The sequence below is a fragment of the Apis mellifera genome, linkage group LG2 (genome assembly GCF_003254395.2).
Source record: "Apis mellifera strain DH4 linkage group LG2, Amel_HAv3.1, whole genome shotgun sequence".
Lineage (NCBI taxonomy): Eukaryota > Metazoa > Arthropoda > Insecta > Hymenoptera > Apidae > Apis > Apis mellifera.
Window position 1 is genome coordinate 1,296,606 of NC_037639.1, and position 17,933 is coordinate 1,314,538.

Here is a 17,933-nt window from a genome sequence, read left to right on the forward strand (position 1 = left end):
TAGAAGAAATTAATATTTTATAACTTATGATATCACTATGCGTTAATACAATGAGAAAATTTTATAGAAATGGAAAATTTCATAATATAAATTTTGTTATTATATATATTTGTATATTCTTATTGTAAATTTTATTAAAAACAAAAATAGAATTATAAACTTATATAATTTTTAAATAACTTAAATTATAAAAGTTTGTTTTAATATAAAATAGGAAGAAAAGGAATGAAAAGAGAAAGAAAATGAAAAGATGATTCAAAAGAAGAGAACTTATGGTTTTTCATTTAATATTTAGTTATTGATTTAATAGTTTTAAACAATTATTTTAAAATTAAACTAGTTTTTAATTTTCTTATGATTTTTATATAAATTCATATTTTATTTTAATTTCTTATCGAGATAATATTTATAAAATTAATCATTTAATCATTAATTATAATTCGATATATCATTCTTAATTTAAATATCAAATAAAAATATAATGATAAAAATAATATTATTTATATTAATTAATTTGAAGCATATTATTATTAATATGAAATTAAAAATTTTGAAATTAAAAAATTATAAATTTTGTTTAAAATAATATCTACATCAAATACAATCATTTTAAAACAAATAGATTTTTTAAATAAAATTTAAAATTTTTTTTTATTAAAAATTACATTCAAATTATCATATTTAAAATATTTATAATTAAAAGTTTTTATTTTCTAAAATTTATTTTACTTTTATCAATTTATTATAAAAATATATATGTAATTTAAATATATATATATAACTATTAAAATATTAAATATAACTATATAAAAGTATAACTTTGATCGAAAATAAAATTTACTTATTTTAATTGTAACAGTATGAAGAAAAAATTAATTTGAAAAGATTTGCAATGAATTTATTGATAATAAAAAAATATATAATAAAATTTATCAATAATAATAGAAATTTCTTCATTTTTTATTTTTAATTTTCAATAATTTGAATAATCTATATTTTATATTATAAATTCAATATTAATACAATATATTAATTACATTCAATAAATATTTTATAATAATAAATATTCAATAATAATATTATTAATATTATTAATAACATTATTATTATTCAATAATAATATTAATAACAGTTATAATTAATAAAATTAAAAAATTTTTGAAATAATTTAGAAATATTTTCGAGATAAATATATTATATTTAATTAAAATTAGTTGTTTATTTTATTATTTACTTTAATTAAAATAATATTAAAAAACTTTAACTTAATATCATTCGAATTTGAGTGACATGGCAATCAAAGTGTTAAATAGTTTGCGTTGAAAGATTCTATCTTAAAAAAAAAATAATTAAAATATTTTTATTTTTGGAGAAAAATAATAAAATATAATGATAAATATACGTAGAAAATAGCTAACAATGAAACTTTTTATAAAATCAAGAGTACATTAATTAACGCGATTTCGATAGCATTGACATCATTGGTTGCACAATTGGATGAAAGTTAAAAGTCATTGATTAAAAAAACATCAGTATTAGATTGTACTTTCTAAAATTTAACTATGTATATATATATAATTATATAATTTAAAGACTTGTATTATTATACAAGAAGTTAATATAACTAGGAATAGAAATTATAAGAAATACAAGTAATATCAACTTTCTATCGTAGCCTGAATTGCCGATTAACCTACTACTTAATAGATATTTCAAATATTTTCGATGATGCAAACTCCCCCATTTTTCCTACATAATATTGTACAGTCCATAAGAAAAGCTAATCTAATTTCGATTTCACATCTTTTGGTATGAAACTTTATTTCTTTTATATTGAATTTAATTTTTATTTATTTAATATACAATGTATTAAAAATGTTATTAATTATAAAAACTTTTTTATAAATTATAGATTTTAAAGTAAATAGAATTTTCATATGAGATATTTTGAAAATTATGTAATTTCTATTATTATTATATTATATTTAATATTAATATTAATATTAATTATTATGTAATTATATAATTATATAATAATGAAAAATAATTAATAAAATTATTCAATGTTGCTTTATATAATCAATATATAATCTAAGCGATTTTTATAAAAAAAGAAGTATAAAAAAATATTTTCATTATTGAATCTGATTTAATAATATATTAAATATGAAATGTTAGATTCAAGTAATATTAAAATATTTTGTTTTGCAAATATTCTACATAAAAATATAAATAAAATAATATTTATTATTGATATATTTAATTTTTATATAGAATATAGAATATATTATAAAATTATATTACATAGAATAAATATTTTCATTAAAAGTTTTTTAATCTTAATTATTAATTAATTGAGTACTGTGACAAGCGACATGGTACAACAATGTCTTTATATAGAAATATCAAACTTCGTGACCTCGATTTACTCAATGACATGGAGTTAGACAACTTGAAATTAAACGTTGCTTTATAAGCAATATTATACATTATATCTACAATCTAAATTCCATTCATATGCAAATACCACATTGATTATGATGAACTTTCGTGAACTGAACTAAAACTTAAGATTGAGTAACAATTTTTTTATAAGATCGTATCAATTGCGAAAGAGTTTTGAGAACAGAGAATATCGAATTTTCACATTATTGATTAAAGCAAAATAATAAAATTATACAAATAATAGAATTCCTTAATTAATTATTGATTATATAAGTCTTTTTTATTTATTATAAAAATATTCAAATTTTCAAATATTAAAATTATATTCAATAATTTAAATTATATTTAATTTACATTCATATATTTAACAAATATTAAATTTCGTTATAATTTTTTTTAAAAAGAGATGAAAATGATTGAAAAATTAATTTCTGAAATATTTAATTTCATATGTATGTAATTTATAACGCATATAATAAGTTCAAATGTTACTTTAAATTTAATATATAATTCTTAAATAATAATCAAAAATTTCTAAAAATAAGTATATATTTAAATTACATATTGCTTCATGAGTAAGTATATTTATTAAATTAAAGAAAAATATCTTATGTATTTTTGATGTTGTATAATGTGTATATATATATATGTATTATATTATAATTATATCTAGCTTATGATATAATATGTATTATAAAATATATTATTTATATTATACAACAAATATAGAGAACAATTATCCAATATCTACTGGTTTTGTCTAAAAATTAATTTATATTAAATAGAAGATATAAATATAAAGATAAATATAAGATAATATATAATATAACATAATTTAACATGTTAATTATAATATAAATATAATATAATATAATATATTATATTCATTTATTAAAAAATAATAATAATAATTAATATCTAATAAAAGCTGATCAATATTGGAAAATTCTCTTCATATATAAGTATATTAAGTATTAAGGCATAGTATTTATTTTATATTATTATTTCTGTGATATTAGAAAATTGTAATATTTTTAATTGCTAAACATTTAAAAACTACATATATATATATATATATATATATATATATATATATATATATATATATATTGGGTTGGCAACTAAGTAATTGCGGATTTTTTTTAGAAAATCAAAGACAATTTTTTCATGGAACTAAATAACTTCATTCTGTAATGTGTTACCCATTTTGATCAATGACCTTTTGCCATCTTTCAGGCAGCATCATTATCCCACGTTCATAAAACTTCTGGTTTTTATTAGCAAAAAACTGAATCAGGTACAATTTGATATCATCATCATTATTGAAATTTTTACCATTCAAGGAGTTTTGTAAAGATCGAAATAAAAAGTAATCAGATGGTGCAAGGTCAGGATTATATGGTGGATGTGGCAAAACATCCCAACCAAGCTCCAATAATTTTTACCGAGTGACCAAAGATGTGTGTGGCCTTGCATTGTCATGATGAAATACAACACCTTTTCGATTTGTCAATTCAGGCCGCTTTTCTTCAACTGCATTGTTTAATTTCGTTAGTTGTTCAATGTAGACAATAGAATTGATCGTTCGGTTGGGTGGTAAGAGTTCAAAATAGACAATTCCTTTGTAATCCCACCAAACTGATAAAAAACCTTCTTTTGATGAATATCAGCTTTTGATGTTGTTTGAGCTGGCCTGCTCCACGATCTTTTCTGCTTGATATTGTTGTAAATAATCCATTTTTTATCGCCAGTTATCAGTCATTTTAAAAATGGATCATTTTCATTACGTTTATTTAGAAAATCGCAGCTGTTAATGCGTTGCGTTAAATGCTTTTCTTTCAGTTCGTGAGGAACCCATGTATCGAGTTTTTGAACATAGCCAAGTTGTTTTAAGTGGTTTTCAATGCATATATGTGATACATGAAGCTTTTCTGCAATCTCACGAGTTGTACTGTGACGATCCGAATCGATTATTGCTTTGATTAGGTCGTCATCAACTTGAAGTGGATGACCAGAGCGTTTTTCGTCTTTGACTGAAAAATTACCAGAACGAAATTTGTCAAACCAATTTTGACACTGCCGTTCTTTTAAGGCTTCGTCGCCATAAACAGCACATAACTTTTTGTGAGCTTGTGATGCGTTTTTCTTTTTGTGAAAATAAAAAAGCAAAATATGTCGATAATGTTCCTTTTGATTTTCCATTTTTCAATGAACGCCAAACGAAAATTACGCAACCGATCAAAAAACTTTTTTTACTGATTGACAGCTGAATTGCCAACTATCAAATAACAAAATGTGTTTTACATTTGGACTATGCCAGTAAACCTAAAAATTCAACTGAAGCCATCTATGAGTAAAATCCGCAATTACTTAGTTGCCAACCCAATATATATATATATTATAATGTATATATTATGATGCAAATATGTATAATTTATATATTATATCTATATTATATAGATGCACATATCTAATCTTTATTGTTATGATCTTGAACTTCTAATTTATAATATTTAAATACACTTTCTTATTTTGTATCGTTCTATCATATATTTATATTTTTCAAAAATAAGTAATAAATTTTTAATCCTATAATTACAAATATTTTGATATAATAAATATTCTAATAAATTAGCATCATTAGTAATTTCATTAAGTCATAATTTAATTAAGTCAATTTTATATTTCTCATATTCAGCAACTTGGAAAGCCATTATAAATGTAACAACATTGATTGATGAAACAATGTAATAACAATAAATCAAACAATAAATTAACAATAAATATATTTATAGTCAATTCATTGTTAGATAATTAATTTTATTTATATCTTAACTTATCTTAATCATAATCATAGATTTTAGATATCATTTTATTAGAATTTAGCAAATAAAGCGAATAAAACGAATGAATAATATTGTTATATCTCAACATTTTTGACATATTCAATATCTCAAAACAAGATTATATTTGAAAAACAAAGAATATAATGTTCAATAAATAAAGAAAAGATTTTGTAAAAATGAATAAAATAATAAAATGATTTTTATATTCCAATGCGATATGTATCAAAGACGTTTAGAAACTTTTTTACAAATTTCTATTATCGATTAATTTAAGCATTGAATTAGGGCATAATAACAAAAAAAGTAAATAAAACATTTTTTTGAACAAACAAAAAATAACAATAATATTATTTAAGTAAAATTATAATTTAATATTCTTAATTGAGAATTCTCATCCTATTTCATTTTATTATGTTTCAATATATGTACATGTATCTAAATACGCATCTATCTTAAAATAATATGATAATATCATAATAATTTCTTATAGATGCATATACATATTAATTTTCGATAATATTTAATATAATTACCTACAACTATATAAATTTCTATTTAACATATAATTGATTTAAATTTTTATTTATTATATAACAAATTTATAGTTTTGATTAATAATATTGATATTTAAATTATTAGTTTAATATTTAATTGTTAATTAATATTAATTAATTTAATATTTAATTGTAATAACTAAAATATTTTATAATTATTATATAAAGAGGTATATCTTACTGATTTTAAAAAATTTTAAATATGAGGAAAAATATTCTGGATAACATTTTAGATAAAAAAAAGAAAACGAACAATTTATTTTTAAAAAGACAAAATAATTTATAAAATATCATAAATTATTAAATAAAAGCTATAATACATAAATAATACATATTATATTTTTGAATTAAATATTAAAACTTTATTTATTTCATATTATTTATATTATTTATTTATTATTATCTATATAATATCTCCTTATTTATTTATAATTCAAGACAAGTCATGAAATTTTAAATATGTTTACTACTGTTTTACTCAATTTTTCTGTATATTTAATATTAAAAAAATTTGTTGTAATTTTATATACAATATAGAATTTTGATTTTTGTTTTTTATCAATTATAAAATTAATTATAAAATTATTAATTAAAAATCAATTAAAATTATTCTTTTATAAACTAAAAAATATTAAATAAAGAATTAATAACTATAATAAAGTACTAATTAATAAGATTTCTTACATAATAAATTGCTATTTATATAATTTTTTATGACATATTAAAAATAAAAGTAAAAATTTTCAATGATATGAATATAAATATAAATAAAAATGCATTAATTATTGTGCAAATGCAACAAACGATATAATCTATGATTCTTGTATATATATATAATTAGTAAATATTCGCAGTTTTTGAGAAATATTTGATTTAAATTGAATATGAAGATTTATATTTTCTTTAATATATTTATGAAATTCTTTCCTTTTTCATTTTATTTAAAAAGGAAATGATTTATTTGCAAATAAATTTACCAATTTATATTATTATATTAACATATACAAATGAAATAATAAATTATAAAAATATAATAAAATCTTTAATTGTAAATAATATTTTTATAAATAAAAATTCATCAATTAATATAAATATTGATTTGAAATAGAAAATATGTTTACATACTTAAATTTTTAATGATTTAAATAATTATTAATAAAATAAATATATAATGATTAAATATATATTATAGATAAATTTACGATTATATTATATATTATATATATATATATATTTATATATAATTAAATATTTGTTATTAAAATTTATTTTATATATAAAGTAATGTTTGTTTTATGTACAATCTTATTAATAATAATTAAATAATATTTTCAATTTTCATAAATTATTATTAAAGCAATGTTAACAAGTTATTTTTAAGTTTTTAATTATATAAAATTCTGAATAAGCACATAAAATTTTGAATAAATATTATTCGAAATATAATTATACTATTTATATAATTATAATACAATTCGAAGTAAGATTAGAAGGAAATTTTATAGCACTTTTACATTTAATTAATTATATTATTATTAAATATATAATTTTTATAATAAAATATTTCTAATTTTTAATGATTTACTAACTATATTTAATTTTTATATGTGATTTATTGTTAGAAATTGATTCATTATGCTGAAGATTCTAACTGTGAAATATATCAAGCCTTCAAGAAAAAAATTCCATATACTTGTTCACAAATATTAAGATATTATGTGACTTTAATATAAATTAGCATAACAAATATAATACAAATTAAAACTTTAATACATATTATTATTATACCTATTAATTATTATAGACAAGTGTTATATTTCAATTCTTTATAAATATTTATAACTTTTCGTTAACATAATATTTTATAATATAATATAATAATATAATATAAATAACGAATAGATTTAAATTATTTGCATAATGTAATAATTATATAATATATAATATAATAATATAATAATTCAGAAAATAAAAATATATACATTTATAATAATTGATATCAAAATATTAATGAATAATATCGTTATTTTTTTAAAAAAAAAATTAGACTACTAGCGACCCAGGTTCGTTTATTATTTAATTATATATATATAATATAACGATTTAATGTTTGTTTTTAAAATTTGTACATAAAATTTAAATTAAAATTCAATAAATTAAATCAAAAATCAGATAATTAAATATACTAAAACATTATATTTTATTGTATTTAAAGTAAATACCAAATCACTGCCATTCTTTATATTACACCATTTCTCTATGTTTCAATATTATTTATATTCTTCATAAAGATAGAAAATAAGATGTTTCCATTTTAATTATATATTTAATGTAGTATAAAATTATTTTAATACTTTTTGCTTTGTTCATTACTTTGTATAGGTATACTTTCTCACTGTCAACATTTGAATTAAGATGGATGAGACAGAAGATAAATGATATTATTATAACGTTGAGAATTTTACAAACAATTCTTCTAATATTCTGAATAAATATCAAGAATTATATAGAATATATATTTAAATGAAAAAGGTGTAGATATTACAAATAAATGATCATATTAAATCAAATACTTTTTAACACATTTTTCATTTAAAAAATAAAAAAAAAATGTTAATTTGTTTCGTAATATTTATTATAACATATTTATTATACATAAAAAACAAAAAATGCATAAAATGATACTCATCTGTTCGCACGTTATAACTAGTGAGAATTTGAAAGAATATGATTTTTTAATCGATTCGATAATAAAGGCAGTATTCATGTATTCATTTTATGTTTGCTAAAAATCTATCTCTTATACATTTATATGTTCACTTTTTTTAATATTAATCTTTTTAAATTCTCTTTATATGAATCTAATTTTTTTTTAATTTTTCTAATTAATTTCTAATTAATTTCTAAATTTGGAATTTTTTAAATTATATAAAATGATGAAAATAATTTTATATAATTTAATTTCAGTAAATAACTGATTCGCTTTTAATGTGATAATTTGTATGATAATTTGTACATTTGTATGCATGTATATATATCAAAAATGCAAAATGCAAAAAAAAAATATTGTTTTCGATTATTATCTGCTGATTCAAAAATAATAAAATGATGAAATCAATCAAAAAAATTACATCGTGTGAATTAGCCATTATCCTCTATCCATATTTAAATTTAAAATTAATCGGAAAATTTATCTAAATTTTTCATAATTTTTAATAAAAATAAAAATTTCTTTGAAAAATATATCTTATATATTTATTTTATAATTTTGTAATTACGGTACGTAAGAAGTATGAAGGTACGTAAGAATATATGAAAAGAAATTAATAATTCTCACATTGAATTTGAATGCTCGTTGTATGATATTATAAGAAATATTTTATTATAATTGCAAAATCAACATATTGTAAAAAATTCATCTCCATTTGTTAAAAAAGAAAATTGATATAAAAAAATTTAATATATATATATATATATAATATTATTCGATTTGAGACCAAATATTCAAAATAGTAAATTACTAAACATAAATTTTTTTTATTTTTTTGTTGTTTTTTTTTTTATAAATTATAATTATGAACTCTAGTTCATAAATAAAAAAAAAAATCTCTTTATCTTTCTCTATCTCTCTAGTATTTGAGATACTAAAATAAAATTAAGTATAGTATACTTTTAATCATATTTTATTATTTAATTATTTAATAAATGAATAAATTTTTTCTTTATTTATTAAATAAATAAATATAATCCAAATTATACAATAATATATTATTATATTATTATATTATTATATTATTATATTATTATATTATTATATTATTATATTATTATATTATATAATATTATTTTAAATACAATCTCATATATATTAATTGATAAAAATTTCATTTTAAAAAAAATGAAAATCATTAGTTAATTTAAGAAATATTTTAGTTTGAATTTTATAAAATTTATCATATGAAATTTCATGAAAAATAAATTATATTTTTCTTTATTTTAAATATGTTTTTTTTATTATGAATTTTTTAGTTAATTATAATTTTCTTTTTCAGTATATATTTTTTTATTTTTAAGTTTTAAAATTTAAATTAAAATATTCTTAAAGTTTTTAACTAATTTTTAAATATTCTTGTAGTTTTTAAACTATGATCTTTAATCTCTGTAGATATTCTTTGTAGAAATCTCTCATAAATGAATTCATAAATAAATATTTGAAAGAAAGTACATGATATTTGTTGTTTTTTTTATTTATTTCTACTTTTTAAAATCTTTATTTTTTGGAGATATGCACGAACGAATGCTTTAAATATAATATTATTATATGCATATTTGATATATACAAAAAATTGAATTTAAATTTTGAATCTGTGAAGATAAATGATATTTAAAAACAATCCCTGATTAACAAAAGAAGAGCTATTATAAATTAATAAATAAAGTTTTTTGTTATAAATAACTTTAAATTTTTTAAAGAATCATAATATTAATGTATTAAAAAATATTTGATTTCATTTAAAGAAATAAAATTATTTTTCATATGCATTGTATATCTATAAAAAAATCTATCTATAAAAAAAATAACATTATAATTTTATGTTTTTTATTATCATGAAAATTTAAATATTTTTTTATAATTTTTAAATATTTTTATAAATTATTACTTGAAGTAATTATTATTAATTATCTATAATATTGAATATTAATATATTCAGAAATATATAATTATGTAGCTTTAAATTAATTTTTGATATTTAAAATTAAAGTTATTTATTTATTTTCATTTAAATTTCAATTTTTTACATATATAAAGATTTTGGATAAATATGTGATAAGTGATGGAAATTAAGTTGAATACAAAGAAAAGAAATTTTTATAAAAAAATATATACTGTAAATATTATATATAATATATGTATTAATGTAATATATAATTATGTATTAATGCAATGTATTAAAAATATGTTTCAATATGTTTATGTATAAATATGCATATGATGTATATGTCATAAAAACAAAATGGTTACAAAACGTTTTCAAAAATTAAAAAAAAAAGAAGATATTTTTATTATCAATCTAACAATATGTAAATAAACATATTTAATAATCATTCTACTATTATCTATATTTAGAAGATTTAATTTCTATAAAAACTTTAAAACATCTTTCATTCATTTTCTCAATTATTTCTATAATAAATGTTTACTACTTTTGGAATCGTTTTAAAATTCTCTTTATAATTCTTTTTTAAATATCTTATATATAATAAATATCTAATATTCTTAAATATATTGCTATAAATTAATAAAATTCTATAAATATATGCTCAAATATATTGCTATAAATTAATCATATTAATCAAAATATAAGAGAAAAATATGCATTCAGTTTCAAAGAAAATATCGATATTTTAAAAGAACATAAATAAAAAATTTTGAAAAAAACGAAAATATAATATGATATCATTAAAATTATGTTTAAAATAATTGTATTTTATATTTATCATTATAATTAAAAAAGCATAATGATTACAATATAAGTTTACAATATAACCAATACTAGTTTTTATTTTTTCCGTCAAATATTAACATTTTTTACATATTACTTTTTCTCTATTATTTATAATAGAGAATAATTTTTTATATATGTCATTATTTTCCAATTAAGAATTTTTTTATCATATTTTACATTTATTTTTGTAATATTAAATTTTTTTTAAATAATTATATGAAATTGCTACTAAAATAAATAAATAAATAAATAAAATTTAATATATTTGGATTTAATCAATTATTAAAATCTATATAAATCTATATAAATTTATAAGATCTATATAAATGCTATATATAGTGATGAATATATTATATTATATTCAATTATATTTATATTCATATATATCTTATTAATAACGAATATATATTTCATATTTAATATAATTTGTTATTAACTGCATTAATTGAAGTACGGAAAAGGAAATATTTATTGAACATTACAGAACATCGGCATAAATAAATAAAGATAAACTATTATAAATAAAATTTATTCTTATGAGCACAGCATAATTTTCTGGTTTCACAATCGTAGAATTATAAAAAATAATAATCATTATTACGGTATCACGCACCTTCTACGAAGTCTCGCTCACTTGCACCTTCTCTTTTATCGTTTCGAGTTTATTCTATTGTTAGAGCGTACTTTGAGGTAAGTGTACCAGAACGTCGGTTCTCCTCTTCGTTAGTCACTTGAAAGAACAATAGAGCTTCACAGTACAGAAGTAAAAGTAATGATGTCGAGAACATATATGAGAATATAAATAGTAAGAATGCCCAAATAGTTATATAAATAGTTGAAATTTAAATATATTTAATTTTTTGTATAAAATTAAATATATTATATTAAAATTAATCTAAAATTATTATTTATCAATTATATTCAATTTTTGTATACAATATTCGATATACAATATTAAATAAAATTAATTGTATATAGAATTAATCATAGAGATTGTATATATGTAAACATTAAAACATATTTGTAAATAAATCATATTATTAAAACTAGTAACAATTTTGTTTTATAGTATATTTTTTTTAAGTATATATACGTGATTATTTTTCTATATATAAATATCAGAAATATAAAAAATTTTAGACAAAAGTTATTGAGCATATATTGTGATGATAAATCAATATTTATCATCAAAAATATTTTGAGAGAATCTTGAAATGTCTTGTGTCATATTTAAATTTTTAAATGAGAACTTATATTTGTATTACATGTAGCTTATTGTAATATTTTAAAAACATTATTTATCTATTTTTCTTAAGCCATTGCTGAATTATTAACTTTAGAAGGGTTTACGTGCTGCTCGTATTAATTTTGTTAGATTGAATATAGCGATCTATTATGATCGAGATTGACAGATTTTTGGTCATGTAATTTCTTTTTGTATATAAAACAATTTTGCATTTGAAAATACAATTATATCTAATGCATATGGAAAAATAACTTAAAATGTTATAAAAGATAATTTTAAATTTCTCCAAAGAGTAGATTATAAAAATAGTAGAGTATAAAAATAGATTAAAAAAATATATTTAATAATAAAAAATTCACATGAAGGAAATATATAGTCTCTTTTTTCGTTTTCATATTCATACAATACATCACAACAAAAATTGGTTGTTTTTAAAATTATCATAATGTATAAAATCTTGAAGAAATTTCCTTGTTGTACAACGCTAATGCAAGATATAAACTTTTAAAGTTAATAACTCAATAATAGCTTAAAAAAAATACATGCATAAGTAATGTTTTAAAAATATCTCAGTATAAGCTATAAAGATATGTAATAAAAAATGATATATTAAAAAATTAAATGTGACAGAATTATTTACAAAAATAATTCAAAATTAATTCTAGATTATTTATCATAATATGCTTCTACCATACAATTTTTATTTGAAATATTTTTTCGTATTATACAAATAATATTTCGCGTGTATATTTAAAATATACTATATGAAATATTACAAATATATAAACTAATAGATTATATATGAAATAATTTTTTATTAAGAATATTACTTTGAAAAGATGAAATCAATCTTTTAAGTTTTAGTATTATTTTTGTTTTTTTAAGTATAACATTAAAAATATAACATTTTAATGATAAAATGAAATTTTTAATTATAAAATATTTAGTTTTTAATATTTAATTTTAATAATTATTATATATATTCGCTATAGAAAATATTTTCAAACAAAACTGTATACGGAAAAAATGATAAAAATTTAAGGATTGATATTATGCACTCAAAAAGACTTCGTTTAAAAATAAATTATTATATACATTATGTTCTACAGATAAGTTTTTATTAAAATTTTTTAAAATAGATGAATTGCCTTGTAAAATATAAAAATTTCTTGTGATTTTGTGATTAATTATATATAGAATATCTAGAAGATGTTTAATTTCAATTTATATGTATAAATTATTCAAATATAAATATAAATTTTAATAAATACTTTATTAAAAGAAATGATTCGAACAATATTTTTTTCTATAAACAAATATATTGAATTCATATGATAAACAATATATTTGATAGAAAAAATAACATAAATCAAAAATTTTATATCAACAATTTAAATTTTAAGTTATGTCATTTTTTTCAATAATATCTCTTGGAATGGAATTATATAATATCTTGATCTTATATAAAATCTTGATTAATACAGTCCATTATTTTTTGAAAAAAAAAAGAAAATATTAAATATTTAAATTAAAAAATAATTATTTTAGAAGATATTTTAATTTTGTTATTATAAAGTTTATAATTTAATATTATGAATCTATTATTTATTATTTATCTGTATATTTTATTTTTATCATATATTTTAAATTCTTAGTTTTTTTATTTTCTTTTTTTTACAAAATAAAGAAAATAACAAAACATTAATTATAATTAAGAAATTAAACATTCAATGTTCAAAAACTATTATTTTAATTAATTGTATTCGACCATAATTTATTCTATTCATTGTTGTTGAACATTGAATATGAAAATTTTTTACATAAATTTTTAGAAAAAAATTTTTCAAAATCAATATCATTTTATATTATTTTAGAATACTAAATACTATAGTAATTTATATTACTATCATTTTATAATATTAAAATAAATATTTTTTAAACTAATGATATTGCAATAAAAAAAATTAATACTTTTTATGGGAAATAATATGTTATATTATTTTATTTAATTGTGCATTAAAAATTATAATTCTATTTTAAAAAAACATATACTATCTTTTATGAAAAAAACCTTAAATAGACTTTGCATCTATCTATCAAGAAAAAATAAATTGTATCAAATTATATGTTTCATTCAATTTAGATATTCTTTTATACAGAAAGTAATAATTCTTAAATGAATATGTTATGATCATAATATTAGTTATAATCATAGTATTAGCATTATATTTTTTATTTTATGATGTTATTTGAATAAAATAAATGTTCAATTAATACACTATTCGAATATTGGAACTTTAAATTCTATTATAAAATAAAGCAATCAAGAAAATTCTATTATAAAATAAAGCAATCAATATACAAAATATTAATATATTCATGGAACATATTTGGAGAATCGATTTTATAGATTGAAATAAATGTAAAAATTGATACAAAATTATCAGTTAAAATTTATATAAATGTATATATGTATACATTGTAATTATAAATTATAAATTATATGTAAATTATAAGCAATTAAAATTTGTGTTAGATGATATAAGATAAAAGAAAAATCCATTTCTATTATTGCTTATATACTTTACTTCATCTAATGTGAATATGAATAAAAAAAATTGTTTAAATTAATAAATAAATCTTAATTGATATTTTTCAATATTTATATTTATTTATAATTATTTCTTCAATGATATCTCACAAATTATTTTCAATTATTATTCTGTACACGATGGATGAAAAATACAGTAAAGAATTGAAAATATAGAAAAGATTGTGGAAAATAATAATTATATAATATTGAAGAGACTATATAAAAAAAAGTATAAAATATATTATTTTCATAAATTATAAGATTTTATTTTTAGCTATAGAAGTTATTAAATTTAAAAATAAATTATTAGGTAAAATATTGGATAAATTAAAATATTAGATAAATATTGAAAAATTATGATATATTCGCTAAAAGATAGTTTAATATATGAAAACATATAAAAATTGAATTATGATCATATAATTCATACAATTATGATATATAATCTAAAGAAATGAGAAAGTTGACAAAGTTGTAAAAGAAATTACAAATCAATCTTATTATAATTTAAATATAGTTATTTAATCACAAAGAGATCAAGAAGATCTAAAAGAAATATTTAGAATTTTAATAAAATTTTTAAAGTTTACATAGGAACAATTCTTGGAAAAATTTATAAATATATCCATTATATCAGAAAAAATATTTATGAAACAAGTATTATTTTTTTTTTCAATGGAAAACTCCAAGTAATAAAATTAAAGTTAAAGTCAATCTTACATATCTTTTTTTCTGTTAAAAAAAAATTAAAAATTGTATTATTGTGATATTTGTAATTAGATTAAAATGTGAATTCAATTGAACGAACATATCATTATATTTCACTTAAAATTTTACTAAAAATGTCAGTATGAAAAATAATTAGATGTATTAATAAAAATATTAAAGAAATGATTTGAACAAAATTAATTCATATAATTAATTCATATATTAATTCATATAAGTATTAAAATTTTTGAAATGCATAAAAATTTTTATTTACATTAGTGTAATTTAATAATTATGTTTACTCTGTATCATTATATAAATTAATGAAATTACTAATGATCTTCGATTCTGAAATTAGAAAATTTAAATTAAAAAATATATATCTGTTGTATATATTTAGAATAATAATTCGATTGCTTTTGATACTGATGTGACAAAATGATTCTGTTAATTTTCCTAAATAAAATGACGACAAGTCATTTATTATTATTATTATAGATTATCAAATATCTAAATGATCAAATAATAATCAAAGTTAAAAAAATGATAATTATTTAGAAATGTGCTTTCAATATTTATCGATTTCAATCTTTAAAATATATTAAGATCATCATTCTAAACAATTTTTTTTTATAAATGTTATTATATTTCGGATTTAAGATATTTGCAAAAAACTTTTTTTAAATTTATAAACATATTCATTGTGAATTCTAACATAGACAATTATTTACTGATGATTTTTATATAATTCTATATAATTCTACATAATCTAAATAGTAAAAAAAAAAAACTAATATCAAAAGAATATTTAAAATATATCCATTTTTACTGATATTTTTTAATTAATTTTTTATTTTAAAAATTCGAAGTTTAGAAAAAAATGTTAATTATCTTACTATATCATATAATAAAAGAAACTTTTTTTTGTTAAGAAATTATTAAAAAAAATTACAAAATCATTTTTGTTTTCAATGGCAAAACACATTAGTCATCATCGCTTAACATATGGAAATTGCAGAAAGACGAAATATCATTGAGCACCACTGTTACTAAACTGTCGCGTCTTTACCAAACTGTTTCGCTTCAACAGAATGTTTCGTTTAACTCGAATGTGCTCAAATAACTTTCACGAAGGAATTAAGTTATTAAAAAAATTTTATTATACTATTATTAACAAAAATTCTTTGATTTAAGAGAAACATTGTATAGTACAAATAATTTCTTTCTATCTTGATTATTAGAAAAAGACTATGGAAAAGAGGTAAGATCAACTACATTTTTTTAAATGGAATTATATAATATTGAATTAATTAATTTATCTAAATATTTCTGATATTTTTACTTATATTAAAAAACCATTGATTTAGAATATTTCAATTTTAAGTATTGTAGTTTTATACTATTAATAATATTGAGGATTGAAAAGATGATAATTTTTTATTATAAAATTTTGAATGAAATTTTATACTTTTATTAATCCATATATTTTTATATTTCATAAAAAAAATCTTAAAATTAATTCTAATTTTATTAATTAATTCTAATTTAAAAGTTTTAATTTACATTTCTATAATATATGAAAACATATTTCTATACATATATTATTAAAATTTCAAAAATATAAATAATATTATAATATAACAATTTTTATGTGTAATAATATATAAACTATATTTATAATAATTAGTATTTATAATATCAAATTATTATTAAAATTATTAATTTAATTTAGGACTATATTTTAATACTATGAATAAATATATATCAAATAAAAAATCAATTATTATAGGATGAAAGAATAACATTTTTTTTTTCTTTTAGAGACTGCATCTTATAAAATTACAGATAAAAATTATACAAATTATATTATCAAAATTATTTCATTAATTTTTAGTAATAAATTTTCATAGTGACAACAAAAAATGTGTTAATTATTATAGTAAATACTATCGAAAAGATTAATATTTACAAACTACATATTTAGATTTTAAATATTATATCTATTTTTCGCGATTTAAATTATTATAATTGATT